The sequence below is a fragment of the Colobus angolensis genome, unplaced genomic scaffold (genome assembly GCF_000951035.1).
Source record: "Colobus angolensis palliatus isolate OR3802 unplaced genomic scaffold, Cang.pa_1.0 Scaffold112, whole genome shotgun sequence".
NCBI classification, from domain to species: domain Eukaryota; kingdom Metazoa; phylum Chordata; class Mammalia; order Primates; family Cercopithecidae; genus Colobus; species Colobus angolensis.
The window spans coordinates 596,451-612,535 of NW_012112253.1; the positions used below are offsets into that span (position 1 = coordinate 596,451).

The 16,085-nt window shown below is 42.1% G+C and overlaps 1 protein-coding gene across 1 annotated transcript in view; it reads right to left on the reverse strand.

Annotated features, from left to right (window-relative positions):
- Nucleotides 1-16,085, reverse strand: part of CERS3 (ceramide synthase 3) — a 125,531-nt gene that overhangs the window by 100,332 nt on the left and 9,114 nt on the right. The window lies entirely within an intron of this gene.

Below are 16,085 nucleotides of genomic sequence, written 5' to 3' on the forward strand. Positions count from 1 at the left end.
TTTTTTGAGACAGAGATTCACTCTTGTTGCCCAAGCTGGAGTGCAATGGCATGATCTCAGCTCACTGCAACCTCTGCCTTCTGGGTTCAAGCAATTCTCCTGCCTCAGTATCCCAAGTAGCTGGGATTACAGGTATATGTCACCATGACCAGCTAATTTTGTATTTTTAGTAGAGACGGGGGTTTCTCCATGTTGGTCAGGCTGGTCTCGAACTCCCGACCTCAGGTGATCCACTGGCCTTGGCCTCCCAAAGTGCTGGGATTACAGGCATGAGCCACTGCACCCAGCCTCCATGGACTATTCTTTTATTAGAAATTCTACCCTGAGAGGGAAGAGTGAATCCTATTTATACCATTGCGAAATTGTGTAAATATGGTGGAACAAAGATCATCAACAAAGACTTAGAGAATACTTCCTCTCAATTAGGCTTTGGAGCTACAGAAAGGACAGGGGTGAAGGGGTGACCCTGGATGGTAGACTTGATCTGGGTAGGAAGGTATAGTGAGAACTGGTAACAGAGCTGTTAGGAATTGATCAACTTTCATGGTTGGTTTGGTAAAATAAGTGAGGACTCAAGCTTGGTTGCCTGAACCCTCTGACATAACTGACCAAAAGGGGAATTAAGAGAAATCTATTTTGAAGTACCTGCCCAGAACATCTCAGAACAAGAGCATCCACAAACCTTTGAGTCAAACTCCAGCTAAAGTTCAAACTTCCTAGAGACTTGAGAAACCAGTCGAGGCCACAGAGTGTCTCTGCAATGGGCAAAGCTTGTGCCAGGTCTGTGTTCCTCAACTGCATCAAAACTAGATACTCCTGCAAGGGCAAAGATTTTTTTTTTGCCTAGAAGTTTGCCTCAGCATGTTCCTTACTTTATTGGCTCCAAATGTAATAGATAAGGACTCAGGGAACAAATAGCAGTGACACTGAGTCAGGTTTTCCCTCCAGTATTATTATAATCACTGTTATACAAAACAGCTTGCTCGCCCATAAAACACAACTCAAGGCAGTACAGATTAGTTCGTGTAATGTGAAATACAACTAATCAAATAGTTTATCATGGATATGTAGGGGTTACCACTCTAAACAATTCCTTGTGCATTACATGTAAGCAATGAATTAAGATCTGTTGAAAGCCATAGCAACTTTAATACTCAACAGCCAAAAATATTTAGGGAAGATGGAAAGAACTCAAGAGTTGAGGATGGCCTCTTGGAAAATGTAGTCCAAACTGAGAAAGACAATAAATCTACGTTCTTCACTCTTTCTTCATGTGCTGCCACCAAACATCAATTATTGCAGCTTCAGAAGTGTTAAGAACCCATTTTTCACATCATACACAAAAATTAAAACAAAGCACAGATCTAAATATAATGGCTAAAATTGTGCAACTCTTAGAAGAAAATATAGGAGTAAATCTTTGTGACCTCGAGTTAAGCAAAGCCTCCTTATATTTCAAAAGCACAAGCAGGCTGGGTGTGATGGCTCACACCTATACATCCATAACCTTGGGAGGCTGAGGTGGGCAGATCACTTGAGCCCAGGAATTCAAGACCAGCCTGGACAACATAGTGAGATCCTATTTCTACAAAAAATACAAAAATTAGCTAGGCATGGGGCATGGTGGCATGCACTTGTAATCTCAGTTACTCAGGATACTGAGGTGGGAGGATTGCTTGAGCCCGGAGGCAGAGGTTTCAGTAAGCCAAAATGGGGCCACTGCACTCTAACCTGAGTGACAGAATTTGGTGGCCAGCTCCTCTGTGAGCCTGTGGGGTGTCTTTGTGAGCCATAGGGTCTGACAGACCGTGTTTCAAAACAAACGAACAAACAACAAGCAAAAAGCACAAGCAACAAAAGAAAGAATAGACAAATGGATACTATCAATGATGAACCACAGAATGGAAAAAATACTTGAAGGTCACATATCTGAGAAGGCACTTGTAGTTAGAATATGTAAAGGACACTGACAACTCAATGAAAAAAACTGACAAATAATCCAATTTAAAAATGAGCAAAGGATCTGAATAGGCATTTTAACAAAGACAATATAGAAATGGCCAATAAGCGCATGAAAAGATGCTCTGCCTCAGCCATGAGAGAAATGGAAGTCACAACCACACCCAGCGATGCCCTTCACACCCACAGTTGCCATCCAACAGATCACAAGTGCTGACGGGGTGTGAAGAAATCAGGACCCCCTCCCCAACCAGACACTGCTGGTGGGAATGTGACAAAGTGCCACTGCTATGGAAAACAGGCTGTTGGTTTCTTAAATGGTTAAATATACAGTTCCCATAAGACTTCGTAATTCTACTCTTAGGCATATACTGAAGAAAATAGAAAAGATTCATGCTCAGTATGGATGACCCTTGAAAGCATGATGCTAAGTGGCCAGACACAGAAGGCCACATATTGTATGATTCCATTTACATGAAATGTCCGGAAGAGATACAAAGTAGGTTAGTAGCTCCTTAGTGAGGTAAAGCAGAAGTGGGGATAGATGGGGGAAAATGAGAAATGGCTTCTGATGGATACAGGGTTTCTTTTTAACGTGACGAAAATGTTTAACATTTGAATGTGGTGTTGGTTGCACAATTCTGTAAATCTACTAAAAAATATTGAATTGCACACATTAAATGGGTGAATTGCATGGTATGCAATTTATACCTCCAAAAAAATTAAAAAGTTAGATAGCCTTCTTCTCAGCTTCATCAACTTTTAACCTTTATACCTTTTAATCTATGGCTTATCCTGAATTTCATGCTGCAGCTGCCTGTTTTTCATTTATGGTGCTTAAGTTTTACCTCCCAAATTCTCCTGAGTCAAGCTTGCATCCATGAACCCCAAAAACTAAATAAAAGAAATAAAGATTATAATGAGGTTCAGACTTCAGCATGACTTTAAATTTCATGACTTTATGGAAGAAAAAAAACGGTATGCTTTAAAAAGTAAAATTGAACTCTCCTGAAAAAGTGTCTCTCCCAGATGATGGCCGCTTGAAAATAAGGGTGGTCATAGACTCCATAAGCCAATATTTCAGCTCTGGGCATGGGCTTTAATGGTCCAGGCTACCCCTCCAGCCAGTCTCATCGTCCCTCAAGATGAGATCAGAGACTAAACAGACAAAAGAAGTGAAGACTGTGACAGTCACTCTTCTCTAATCCTCTCTGCCACTTCAGACTATTAGCAAGAAACAAGTCACATTCTCATGGCCTCTCCATGGCTGATCTAAGGCCACAGCCTGTGATAACCCACAGCCAGAACCTCTGGGATCCTTCAGAGTCACATTTACCTGATCCTAGTGTACTGGACATGTCATTTTGGACATGCCACCATCTCAGCACCCAGCCCACATAGTAGTCAGGGAAAATTGCCACCATGTGCGAAGTTAGTGCGATGCCTTTCCCACTATGAATGCCAGAGGGCGCCGTTCTCCATCTACTGGCATTGACCTGACCTTAGAGCTAGTCATTCAGATGCTTTTCTTGGGACTGAATCTGGAGCAGATAATGCTACCCAGCAGTAGTAGCAGATGGCATCCTGCCGAGGCAGCGGTGGCCGTGACTGCTGCTGCTGAAAAGATAGTCACGGTCTCTCAGCTTCTTGGATTTCCTGATTGTCTTGGTTTCCACTGTCATCCAAGTCTAGTCCACTAGCCTTCCTTCAGTGATGTGAGTCGCCTCCAATGAAGTCTTTTATTTAAGGTACTAAGAAAGAGGTAAAAGAGGTAGATTCTATTGCCTACAACCAAGAACTCTGACTTATACATCCAGCATCTTCCACACCCTCCTTTAGAGAAACTGATGACTCCAATTTGGTTGTCTGAACCTAAAGTGTAGCAGAGGTACCTGTTTTTAAGATTCATAACGGAGAAGTACACAGCCTGCAGCATTTGTCAGTTTCTCCCTCTGTTTAGCCTCTGACCTCATCTTGCTGACGATGGGCACTCACTTGCTCATTTGTCCCTTTTTCTTCTTTCTCTCCCATTTTTGCCCCTGCTCTTCCTGTTGGAAACTTGACAATGACACTCTTAGTTACTGCTTAAGGTGGTTTTTCTCCATGTAAAGGAGGCTGTTGGCTTCCCTGAATACCCTTAAAAAGATGCTTGGTGAATGAAAAAAACATATCACCTATACTGTGAGTAGAACGATACATTTGTGCTGGGTTAACTATGTAAGTATTGTAATACTTCAACAATACTCAGATGGAAAGGACAGCTACAAAATACTGAGATGGAGAGATATCTGCATTTTTAAAACCCCACAGGTCACTGCTGTGAAAAATTCTTGACCCTTCACAGCAATGATTCTGTCATTTAAGGACCCTGATTGTGAGTCACTCACTTTTTGGTCAGTCTCAGGAGCCCACTGATGCCCACATTAAGTTCTTAGCCCATCTCCCATCTTTAGTCATTTGACTCAATTCTAGCAATTTCTGGCAATTTAAAAACAAACTCTGTTAACAGCTCTTCAGTATCTCTGCTTGGAATTCTCTTGGAAGCAAATGTACTTATTTACCCTTGGGTCATTCCCAGTTCCTTTTTCTCTCTTCAGCTACTCAAGGCCTCTTTTTCTCATCCCTTGTGCATTCTCTAAGTTCTGCAATTTTTACTCATATAAAAATATCAGAAGAAATTGTGATTTTATTTACATAAAAAATATCTGAGGCTATTTTTTAAATAAGAAATATTTGCAAGAAAAATGCCAGTGGTTATTTCTTTGTACTTTGAGGGAAGCAATAGGAACGGATGAGGCATCTCAGCCCCAGCTGTGTTTTTTGCTAATACTGTGGAATTCTTAAACCTTATTTTCGACTTGGCAGCCACCAAAAGTTTCCAAGAAGACAATGTAGCTAATGTAGGGGGTTCATGGTCATTCTTTTCTAACCTCATAGGTATAGAACCTAATGTGCAAATGAAGACTGTTGAGCTACTTCCTCAAATGGATGCCATTCCATTCCACCTTAGGACTGAAGGAATAAAACTAACTGGGCCACAAGTTTATCACTATTCGAAGCAACATTTTTGTAAAGTTTTAAAAAATATGACAGTCTAACTCTTGCTGATGTAAGAACTCCAATCCAGGATGAGGCTTTGGACAACATCTGGTAATTATTCATCCTATTCATACTGTAAGTTCCACACCAGCTTAAAAGATATCGCTATAGAACATATCCCTCAGATAGAGGAGAGCAACAAGAAACTATCTCTACACAACAGAAGGTCTCTCTCAGACAGACAGCAGTGACAAGAAATGGCAAGGTGGGCAAACAAGTCAAACTGAAGTAAAGGTATTTTTCTGACTGATAAAATGAAAGGATGCGCTTGAGTCAACCTTCGCAATCTCTGAGTACTATCATGGTTGGAGGATATGAGTTGGCAAAAGCTTTTGTAGGTCAGGTGACCAGCTAGGTTATAGGTGACCAGCGTTCTCTGGTGAAGAGAAAGTCAGCTCTGTAACAGAAGGACCTTCTCTGTCTTGCTCACTATTGCCTACTCAGAGCTGGCCACACAGTAGACACCAAACGAGTATTTATTGAACAAATGGATGTAAAGCTTACTAGGGCTAGAATGCATTTTTGAACAATCAAAGAGTGATGCTTCAGCCAAAAATAAAATCTGATTCAATTATCTAAAAACAACCTCATTTTTGTTAGTTGTAAAACAATTCTTAAAATTTGGTTAAAGGGTTGGGTAAACATGTTTATCTACATTAGTCTGTTTGTGCTTTCTTTGGAACCAGCTCTACAAACCCAGCCAAAAAAAAAATGGTATGACTTTAAGATAAAACACAAAGGAAAACATTAGCATCTACGCACCTCCTGTGCACACCATTAAGACCAAGCCCACTGTAAATTCCAATTCTAAATGCATTTAAAATTGTACTGTTTCACACGAAGAAGACAATGCAAATGATGGAACAATTTAACCTTGAAGGATATTCACTGTGAATAAGTTAGTGCATTAAAAAAAAACTATAAATGCTTTAAGCTCTAACTGTAAAAAAACTGAAGAGAAAAATATCCTATACTTTAATGTAGAGGAGCAATTAACTTACTACAAGACAAAAAATAATTTTAAGGAATTCTCCTATACAAAATTTTACAATTATATTAATTTAAAACCTGGAAGAAATTCATAATAGACTTAGAGATTTTTTAAAAAAAGAAAAATTCAGAATATTTGTGACAAAAATATGCTATCACCTCAAAGATGTCATTAAGTGGTATCAGGATGCTCCCAAGTATCCATTTATTCTTTTTAGTCACATACCCCCAGCCCCCACCTAAATTACACCTGGCATGTAGCTGCCTGCTCCATGAGGCGGTATTCTCCAGCCTCCCCAGACGTGGCACGTGTGACTATGCCTGGGTCAATGACATAGGGGTGGAATTGATTTGCATAATCTCCCTAAAGACCAAGCTGCATGTCCTGGTTTCTCTCTGCCTTCCTGATAGCTGGAGATACAGCTGATAGGACAGGAGTGATTTTTAAAGCCAATTAGCTCATTAGCCCTGGGCCACTCATATCTGTACTGTTACATGCAAGAGAAATGAACTTTTATCTTAGTCATTGAATTTTGAGTTCTCTTTGTTACAACAGGTGAGACTGTGACTCTAATAATACAGAGAAAATAATAGAAAAGATAAGTAAACAAGAGCTATCATTTGTGTTGTTTCCAGGTAGACTGTAAAACATGGAGACTTCTGCTCATCAAAAGATACCATAAAGGTTGGGCGCAGTGACTGGCGCCTGTAATCCCAGCACTTTGGGAGGCTGAGGTGGGTGGATCACCTGAGGTCAGGAGTTCGAGATCAGACTGACCAACATGGTGAAACCCCATCTCTACTAAAAATACAAAAACTAGCCAGGTTTGGTGGCAGGCACCTGTAAACCCAGCTACTCAGGAGGCTGAGGAGGGAGAATCTGTTGAGGAGGCAGAGGTTGTAGTGAGCCAAGATTATACCACTGCACTCCAGACTGGGTGACAGAGCAAGACTCCATCTCAAAGAAAACAACAGCTTTAATAGAATAAAAAAGTCACAGTACAGACTGGGAGAAAATATGTGCAATATAAAGAACTTATATCTAGAATATATAAAGAACTTCTATAACTCAATTAAAAAAAATAATCCAGGCTGGGCGCGGTGGCTCAAGCCTATAATCCCAGCACTTTGGGAGGCCAAGACGGGCGAATCACGAGGTCAGGAGATCGAGACCATCCTGGCTAACACAGTGAAACCCCGTCTCTACTGAAAAATACAAAAAACTAGCCGGGCGACGTGGCAGGTGCCTGTAGTCCCAGCAACTCGGGAGGCTGAGGCAGGAGAATGGCGTAAACCCGGGAGGCGGAGCTTGCAGTGAGCTGAGATCTGGCCACTGCACTCCAGCCTGGGCGACAGAGCGAAACTCCGTCTCAAAAAAAAAACAAAAATAAAGAAAAAAATAATCCAGGGACTTTTTCCGTCGTAAGTCCATTGGGAGACTGGGTTTCCGTTAATACTCTGTTACATGCCCTAGAGAGAAGCATCATAAGTCTTTGCTCTGCTTACAGGGCTTCTTTTATGAAGCTTGGGCCAGTTGTCAAGTTAATGCCTCTCAACTCCAAATTCATCCTTTTTGTCTGCTCTGGGAAAATGGATTCAATCCCTTTACGTATTTTCCCTTTGCCAGCTGGCCAGGAAACTTTGCCAGAAGAGGGTCATGGAGCAACATGCTGGGAGGAAAGGGTTTTGCTTTTGTGATCTGGGGCACTTACAGTGAAGGGCTCCAGCAGCCCCCAGCCGCCAGCAGATTTCAGCACCTCCCTTGGGGGTGTTGTGGCACCATGTCTCCAGGGAGATACCTGCTAACGAGCAGCTCTCCCAGCACCCTATAAAGCAGATTTATGGCAAGTTCCAGAGGGCTGGTTTCCAGCAAGTTCTGCTGGTACCATAAAGACTCCCTTCAAGAGGGTCTGCATGTCAGCCTGCAGGGAGCCTCTTCCTTGGGTGCTCAATATCCCAGAGGTGTGACTGCTTCTTATACCTGCTAGTCTAATATTCATCAGAGTTGTTACTAGCCAATTTCCCATTATTCTAGCCCTGACTGGACCCAGTCTACCTTGATGGAAAAGTCCAACCATCTTTATGTGCTTACTCTAATACTAGATATCAAAGGCTGAGGGTATTCTAAGCAAGTCAAAAAAGGCCTATGAAGCCCAAATGAGAAGGGAGAGCCCTCTCATTTTCCCTCCTATCACTGTTGGTAGAGTTTGCTTTACTTTATCGTGCTTATAAATTAGGTGATGACTTGAGGTTTCAGGATGATGTGATTCTGCCCTTCTGCTCCCACTGATTCCAAAATTTAAATTAATGTCTCCATGAACCAGCTATCACTTTCCACTAGGGCAATACGTTCTCGCTGTTACTAAATATAATTGGGATATTTTCCTAGCAAAACTAATAAACCTCAAAAATGCCAATTAAATTGGCATCTGTGTGTGGTCAAGTTCCCTTTCAGGCCAGAGCTCTCCCCTCATGCTCTTCTCTTCAAGATGTGTTTCTCTTGGCTCTGAAATAAAACTCCGCAATACACTGTGATCTAGGTTGCCATCTATCAGCCCCTTCCTGACCTAAATCTTGAGCCAATGAATTAATTCTTAGAAATGCTCCAGGTAGCTACTGCTGTCTCCTGTTATGTGCAGAATAAACTCCACTTGGGGAAGGTTCTGTCAGAGGCTTTTTGTCCAAAATGAGTCCGCCTCTGTCTGGAGGCAGCTCCCTATCTTACCTCTACCTGCACTCTCCTGGAACTGAGATGCTTGCAGGAGGGCCCTGGTTGGTTGGACCCCTGCCTACTTTTCCAGTCCTTCTGTGCCCCGCTTCCCCTCAGTCTGTGATACTGCAACTGTGAGGGGTCTGCTTTCTAATCTTTGAAAGCAAAAGGCAAAGTTCTTGTTTTCTTTACTTTTTTTTTTTTTTTTTTGAGATAAGATCTTGCTCTGTCACCCAGGCTGGAGTTTAGTGGCATGATCATGGCTCACTGCAAGCTCCGCCTCCCGGGTTCACGCCATTCTCCTGCCTCAGCCTCCCGAGTAGCTGGGACTACAGGCGCCCGCCACCTCACCTGGCTATTTTTTTTTTTTTTTTTTTTTTTTGAGATAAGATCTTGCTCTGTCACCCAGGCTGGAGTTTAGTGGCATGATCATGGCTCACTGAAGCCTTGACCTTCTGGGCTCAAGCAATACTTCCACCTCAGCCTCCTAAGTAGCTGGGACCACAGGCGTGCACCACCACACCCTGCTAGTTTTTCATTTTTAGCAGTGACAAGGTCTTATATATTGCCCAGGCTGGTCTCAAACTCCTGGGCTCAAGCAGTCCTTCCACCTCAGCCTTCCAAAGTACTGGAATTACTGTCAAAGTTCTTTTTTTAGCCTTGAGGCATTTGCATAAGCCATTCCTTCTGCCTAGAATGCTCTGCTCACCCCTTCACCTCACTCTCTCCTCCTAAATCCTCAAGTCTCCATTTAAGCATCTATAAGATCCTCATCTAGGCTTTCCAGAGCCCCAGATCCCCCAAGGTTCCATAACCTGGCATACAGAAGGTACAAATAGTAAGTGCTCAATACATATACCACAGCAGTCAAGCACATGGACTTTGGAGCCAGGCTCCTCAGGTCTAAAATCTAATTCTGACACTTAACTAGCCACGTGCCCATGGACAACTAGCATGACCTCAGTTTCCCCATCTACAAGATGGAGTTGATCATTGTACCTCACCTCCCTGCAGAGTTGTTAGAATGAGTAAGTGGGTAAATGCTTGTAAATCGCTTTATTTCATGTCTGTTATATGATAAATTGGAGTCAAGCTATTAAATACCATGAAATTGCCCTTCTAAAGAAGGGAACTACATAAACTTCCAGGTCCTAAAATTCTTTAATTGACACTTATTAAGTTAGAAGAAGTTATTTAAAAATAATATTCAGTGCAAACTACAATATAGTAAAATTACTACACGCATCTGTTACTGGTGGCAACATAAATGATAGTATCCTTTTGGAAATGAGATAATCAATTTTAGGAGTCACTAAAATGTTCAAGTGTACCTGGGAATAAACATAAAACTGGACACAATTTTTGAAAGCTACAATTAATAAATAACACTTCAATGTTAGTAATACTAGTTTTTAAAAACCAGAATGTTTAAGCACATTTGAAATATTAACTCCAGATAATATCCAGCTAATGTTAAAAATTATAAAATGTATCAACATGAAAAATCCCATGACATATTAAAAAGTAAAACCCAAATTTATATCATACTATGATTATATGATGCATATGATCTCATTATATGACACTATTTTATACATATCATATGTATGTGTATGGGTATAAAAATAAAAACTAGAAAGAAACATAAAAAATAATTGGTATACTAAAATGATAAATTCCGGGTGGCTTAAACTTTTAAAATATTGTTACTACTGATTCAACATTAGGAAAATGTATCACTGTTTTCTTATTTGATTATTCAAATCAGTGAAAGCAAATTTTATTCTAAAAATCATGCAACATCTAGCCCAATGCTATAAATATGACGAAACTGAGTCCCAGGGAAATAAAATTGCTTTATCTGAGTAAAGCCAGGAAAGCCAGTGTTTTTCCAATACACACTTAGTACCCCCTGACCAAATGATGATTTGTTTCACATTAATATTTTAAGAGGCTAATTTTTTATAGTAAATGTTTCATATACAAAAGCTAATGCCTTCACACAGATAATATGTGGATTAAACTGATTTGAAGTAAGGCAAGTTTGCTACCTACATAAAAACTTATCACAGCCATTTTACTCACAAACAGCTAACTACTGGAATCTTTTGGATTTTAACAATTTCAGAGAAAATACAAAGTGTACTCCCTTAGTCAGTAGGAAGACAGGCTCTTGAAATCTACCTGTAAATTGACTTTACAGTGTGGAGGTAATAAAGACACAATAGCACATGGCTTTCCAGGAGGCAGTGCTCACCAAAATGGAATTCTCCCAAGGCCCCTTCACCTTAATCTGCTCAGGCTCGTCTTGGCCCGATCATTACCTCGACAGAGATTATCAAAGGCCCACTCAGGACCCAGGGTGGTAAGTGAGCCAGAAAGTTGACTTAGACTGGTAATGTGGATAGAAATTTGCAGAAAAAACAGGTATGACTGAAATCAGAGGGGTGTAAAGCAAAGTTACAGAACAGAAATGTCTTAGAAGAATGTAAATCTTAGGGTTCCAAAAAAAGGTATCCAAGGTGATGGGGAGGAACACTATAAGATTGATAGTTCTGTTTTCAAAGGTAGAACTCCCCTCCCCACCTTTTGGTGGTTCACTTTAGGAATCTAAAATGTAAATTGGTGGCTGGGTAAGTAGGCAATGGTGTTGCAACATTAAGAAATGTTAATCCAAGTAGCATCCTGTCAGCATTTCCTTTCCAATTGCTGGTAAACATCTTGCTCCTCTCCACTGACCACCTTCTCCTCCCTCGCCTGGAGAACACATCGTGCCTCACAAATTACCCTGTTATTAGTGTCGAGCACAAGTGACTGGTCCAGGCCAGAGCAAAGGAATTGGGAACCTGCTGCCAGTGAGTCACAAAGGGCCTAAGGTGAGTCACCTGGTTCTGTCTCAGTTTTCCCATTTGAGGGACTAAAGGATTGCCTTAGTGTCTGCAAAGACCTCCTGTGTGCCACTCAAGGGTGCTGCACTGGCTTCCAGTCACCTTATCCAGTTAGAAAGGGGTGGGTAAGGCTGTTATACAAATTGCAAGCTGGCAATTGATGAATACAAGAAAAATAACAAACAAAAATGAGTGAATGCAGCACTTCACATACCACAAGCAGCTATAAGTCTTGCATAGCACCTAAAATCTTTCAAGAGAACGGTGGCTCTACAGTCAGGAAACCTGGTTTGAGGGCCAGTCCTGTCACTTAGTAGCTGAGTGATCTCAGGCAACTCAATCTCTCTGAATCTTTGTTTACTGGCCTGTTAAATGGGGTTAATTCCACCTACCACAAAGACTTGTCATGGGACTAAGGGAGATTAGGTATACAGACGTACCTAAACACAGTAACCCACAAAGCTGGGTAAATGTTAAGTAGTAACCTCATCTTATTATCCTCCCCTACTGGGCACAGGAAAGAATCAGATGTCGGGCTGGTTTAAACAATAAAATTAAATACTAAGTTTTAAAAGATTCCTCAGAGAGAGAAATGGGAGAATCTCCTATGGCTTCATAGCCTCCTCCCCCATCATGTTCTTATCTCTCTCACTACTGGATAAAGATAACTGGTTTCACAGCCGTCTTTCAGTAAGGAAAGCCCACATAATGGGTACCAACTGTGCTGAGTAAAATACCCAGGGACAGGTTCTGGAGAGTCTGTGTTGCAGTGTCAGGTGGTTCCAAGCTTTCCAAAGATGGGCCTCACCCGGGAGAATGCCCAGATTTCCCTCCCAACCCCAGCAAACGGGAGTAGGATTTCCAGGACAGGACATGTGAGAACCCAGGACCTAGTGGCTTGCTAATAAAAGGAGTTTAGGAATCTGAATGCCATTTTCACCACTTTCCAACTACATGGCTTAGAGCAAGCGATGTTTTCTAAGCCCTGAATTCCTCACAAAGCCTGAAAACTGAAAACTGTGGTTCTGGAGTCAGGAAGCCCAGTTTGAAGGTCAGTCCTGTCACTGAATAGCTAAGGGATCTTGGGCAAGTCAGTCTGTAAAAATAGACACAACATTTTATGTTTATTTTGTAAGTTCTAGATTAGGATTAAATAAAGTACATCATGTGGGCCGGGCGCGGTGGCTCAAGCCTGTAATCCCAGCACTTTGGGAGGCCGAGACGGGCAGATCACGAGGTCAGGAGATCGAGACCATCCTGGCTAACACGGTGAAACCCCGTCTCTACTAAAAAATACAAAAACCGAGCCGGGCGAGGTGGCGGGCGCCTGTAGTCCCAGCTACTCGGGAGGCTGAGGCAGGAGAATGGCGTAAATCCGGGAGGCGGAGCTTGCAGTGAGCTGAGATCCGGCCATTGCACTCCAGCCCGGGTGACAGAGCGAGACTCCGTCTCAAAAAAAAAAAAAAAAAAAGTACATCATGTGTCTCAATTACCTAATGTAATGCCTGGCACATGGCAAGTGCCCGATACACTGTTGGCATTGGTACTGCAGTCACTATTTACATTTCCTCATCAATGGCACTGTGCCTTCCAAGTGGCACGATGGCCAGCCAGCAGTCCCTCCTTTCCTACAATACCCTGATCAGGGTTTAGGTCAGCCTGACCAAGTGTTGGTGGGGGAGTGGCTTTTCTGAGGGATAGTGTCACTTGCAGGTTGACTCATTTCCTCAGTGACAGCAGGATTTCTTACCTCATAAAACTTGCTTGGGCAGTGCCACCAAAGGAATCATTTTATGAAAAAGAGTAGGACCTAGAGGAGGGTGCGAGGCCACCTCTTGATCAAAAAGGAATTTGGAACATCTGTCTCTCGCCCACAGATAAAGAGGAAGCTGGGTCACTTTTAGGAAAGGATTTGGGGTTACTAAGGTACACTGATGAAGCAAGCTCCAAATTTTAATATTTTAAAATAAGTTTTTGTTATGTAATGTTTGCAGTCAGCATTTCCTGTTGTACAGCCCCCGCAAGATAAAGCACCCCTTGGAAAAGAACAGGATGACAAAGATTCTAGTAGTTCTTGGAGGAGGGTGGGGTGCAGCGGGTATGAGTGCCTACAGGAGAGGCAGGGAAATGGTGAAGGAGTGCAGAAAAACATCCCCCAAATACAGTCTCAACTGCTTTCTTTTCAGACTCTGAAATCACAAGAAAAGTCAGAGCAATGTCTCTGGCCAAGGGCCAATGGCACTGAGCTGGGGGATTAGGCACCTGTTGGAATAGTTACTGTTTTCTACCTTGAGCAAATGGGGATTGGTCATTCATCTCTCTGGCCAGGGCAGCTGCTCCCTCTGTCAGTGATCACCAGCCCTTGCTAATTACTCACCAAGAGAAAATAAACCATAAGACTTCACACTGGAAACAGGCTAATCTTTTCTGTCTAGCCCTGTCTAATGCAAGAACCCTCTTAAAGAAAAAAATGTATAACACCCCGATTTTAAATAGATAGGGGGGTGACAGAGAGATAGACAAAGACAAACACAGAATGAGAGAGAGAGGGACAAAGAGAAAGAGACAGAGAGAGACACACACACAGAGTGACAGGGAGAGACAGGGACAGAGAGAGAGAGAAGGACAGAGAGAGAGAGAAAGACACAGAGAGAGAGAGAAGGACAGAGAGAGAAAGAGAGAGCATGGCTCATACAGAATATCTGCAGTGTCTGGAACATTAGAGAAAAAAATTCATTTATTCAATTTTTTGATTAATGATTAAATCTATGACTTTGAATTTAGAGATACTTCACTTACAAAGATGTCTGGCAGAAAAAGTCTTGGGCATATTGTTTGAAAATGTAACATATTATTTAAAAATAAAAATTTCCAGACTTTTCAAATATACATTCTTTCAAAGGAGTATCCTTAAATTTCTGTCAATATGCATTTACACAATTTTCACATCATCTCTCTGCCTATTAGTGAAAATCAGCTGGTATGAATGTGAGATGATACTGTGCTAATAACATACACAGGATTTCCTAGCTCAACACTACACCAGGCACATGATCAGCTCCTTTTCCCTGGGGGATCAGTCAAACATGTGCCAATGTGATCTTCTGATTCTCCTCTATTGATCTTTATCTGGGGTCATTGGGTTCCTAAGCCTTCTTTTTAAAATGCTTTCTTTAAGACTTATTGGATATTTTATTTTTAAAAATTCCGCCAGACTGGGAGTGGTGGTTCATGCCTGTAATCCCAGGACTTTGGGAGGCCGAGGCGGGCGGATTACCAGATCAGGAGTATGAGACCAGCCTGACCAACATGGTGAAACCATCTCTACTAAAAATACAAAATTAGCCAGGCGTGGTGGTGTGCATTTGTGATCCCAGCTACTCAGGATGCTGAGGCAGGAGAATCACTTGAACCTGGGAGGCAGAGGTTGCAATGAGCCAAGATTGCATCACTGCACTCCAACCTGGGTGACAGAGCGAGATTCTGTCTCAAAAAAAAAAAAAAAAAAATTCGCCAAAAAATATACTTGGCCAAAGTGCTACTGTGAATCACAAGTCCAGATTTTGTGGCGGAGAACGCTGGAGATGAGACAGTGATGGAAGTGGACTTGGAATTGAACTGACCACTCTGACCCCCTTCACTACCATCCCCACCTTCCAGCAGCAACTCCAGGTGCTATGTGAGGGGACTCACAGTTCCTCGATGTTATTCATGTTCATGAAATTTAAATATAGATATCTTTAGGTTGCTCTAAAGAAAAGAAATGCTCTGAAAAAAAAACTGAACAGAAGGGTCATATGATATTCAGCTTCAAATATACCAACTATTACCTAGAATATACATATAAAAGACACTAAACCTACATGGATTCTAAAAATATACCAAGATACCCATCTGAGCCTCAGTGATGTCCTCTTGTTTGGGGAGAGGGAGAGCCTTGGATTGTTTCTCTTCCCTGCCCAGTGAAGTTGTTTCTCAGTAAACTGCTCTTCCTGTTAGCACACAAGGTTAGGAATGTCACTCATCTGCCATCTTATGAAATCCCAGCCACTCCAACCTTTGCCATGCTTCTAGGTCGATGTTTATGGAGCATGGAGGTGGAAGAAGAGCAATACTTAGATATTGCACAGCAATTCTGACATTGCTCAGCCTTTGTCACTCTGTCGCACATCAGTCAAAGGTATGATTAAGTGCCAACTGTGTACCAGGATGCTGCGCTTGATCCTCAGGAGCCACTCCACCCTTACATCTGGCCTTAATTTAAAAGACCCCCACTCTGGCCCTCCTCTGGCCTCACTTCTCCCTTGGGTGAGGAGTCCATGGGTTCAGGGAGACATGCACACCCACATCCATACCCCCTTTCCAGACTTGCTAGGTGATTAAGGATCCTAGAATTCCCTGCCTGAGCAGCTCTGAGCCCACTTCCAGGACCTGCATGG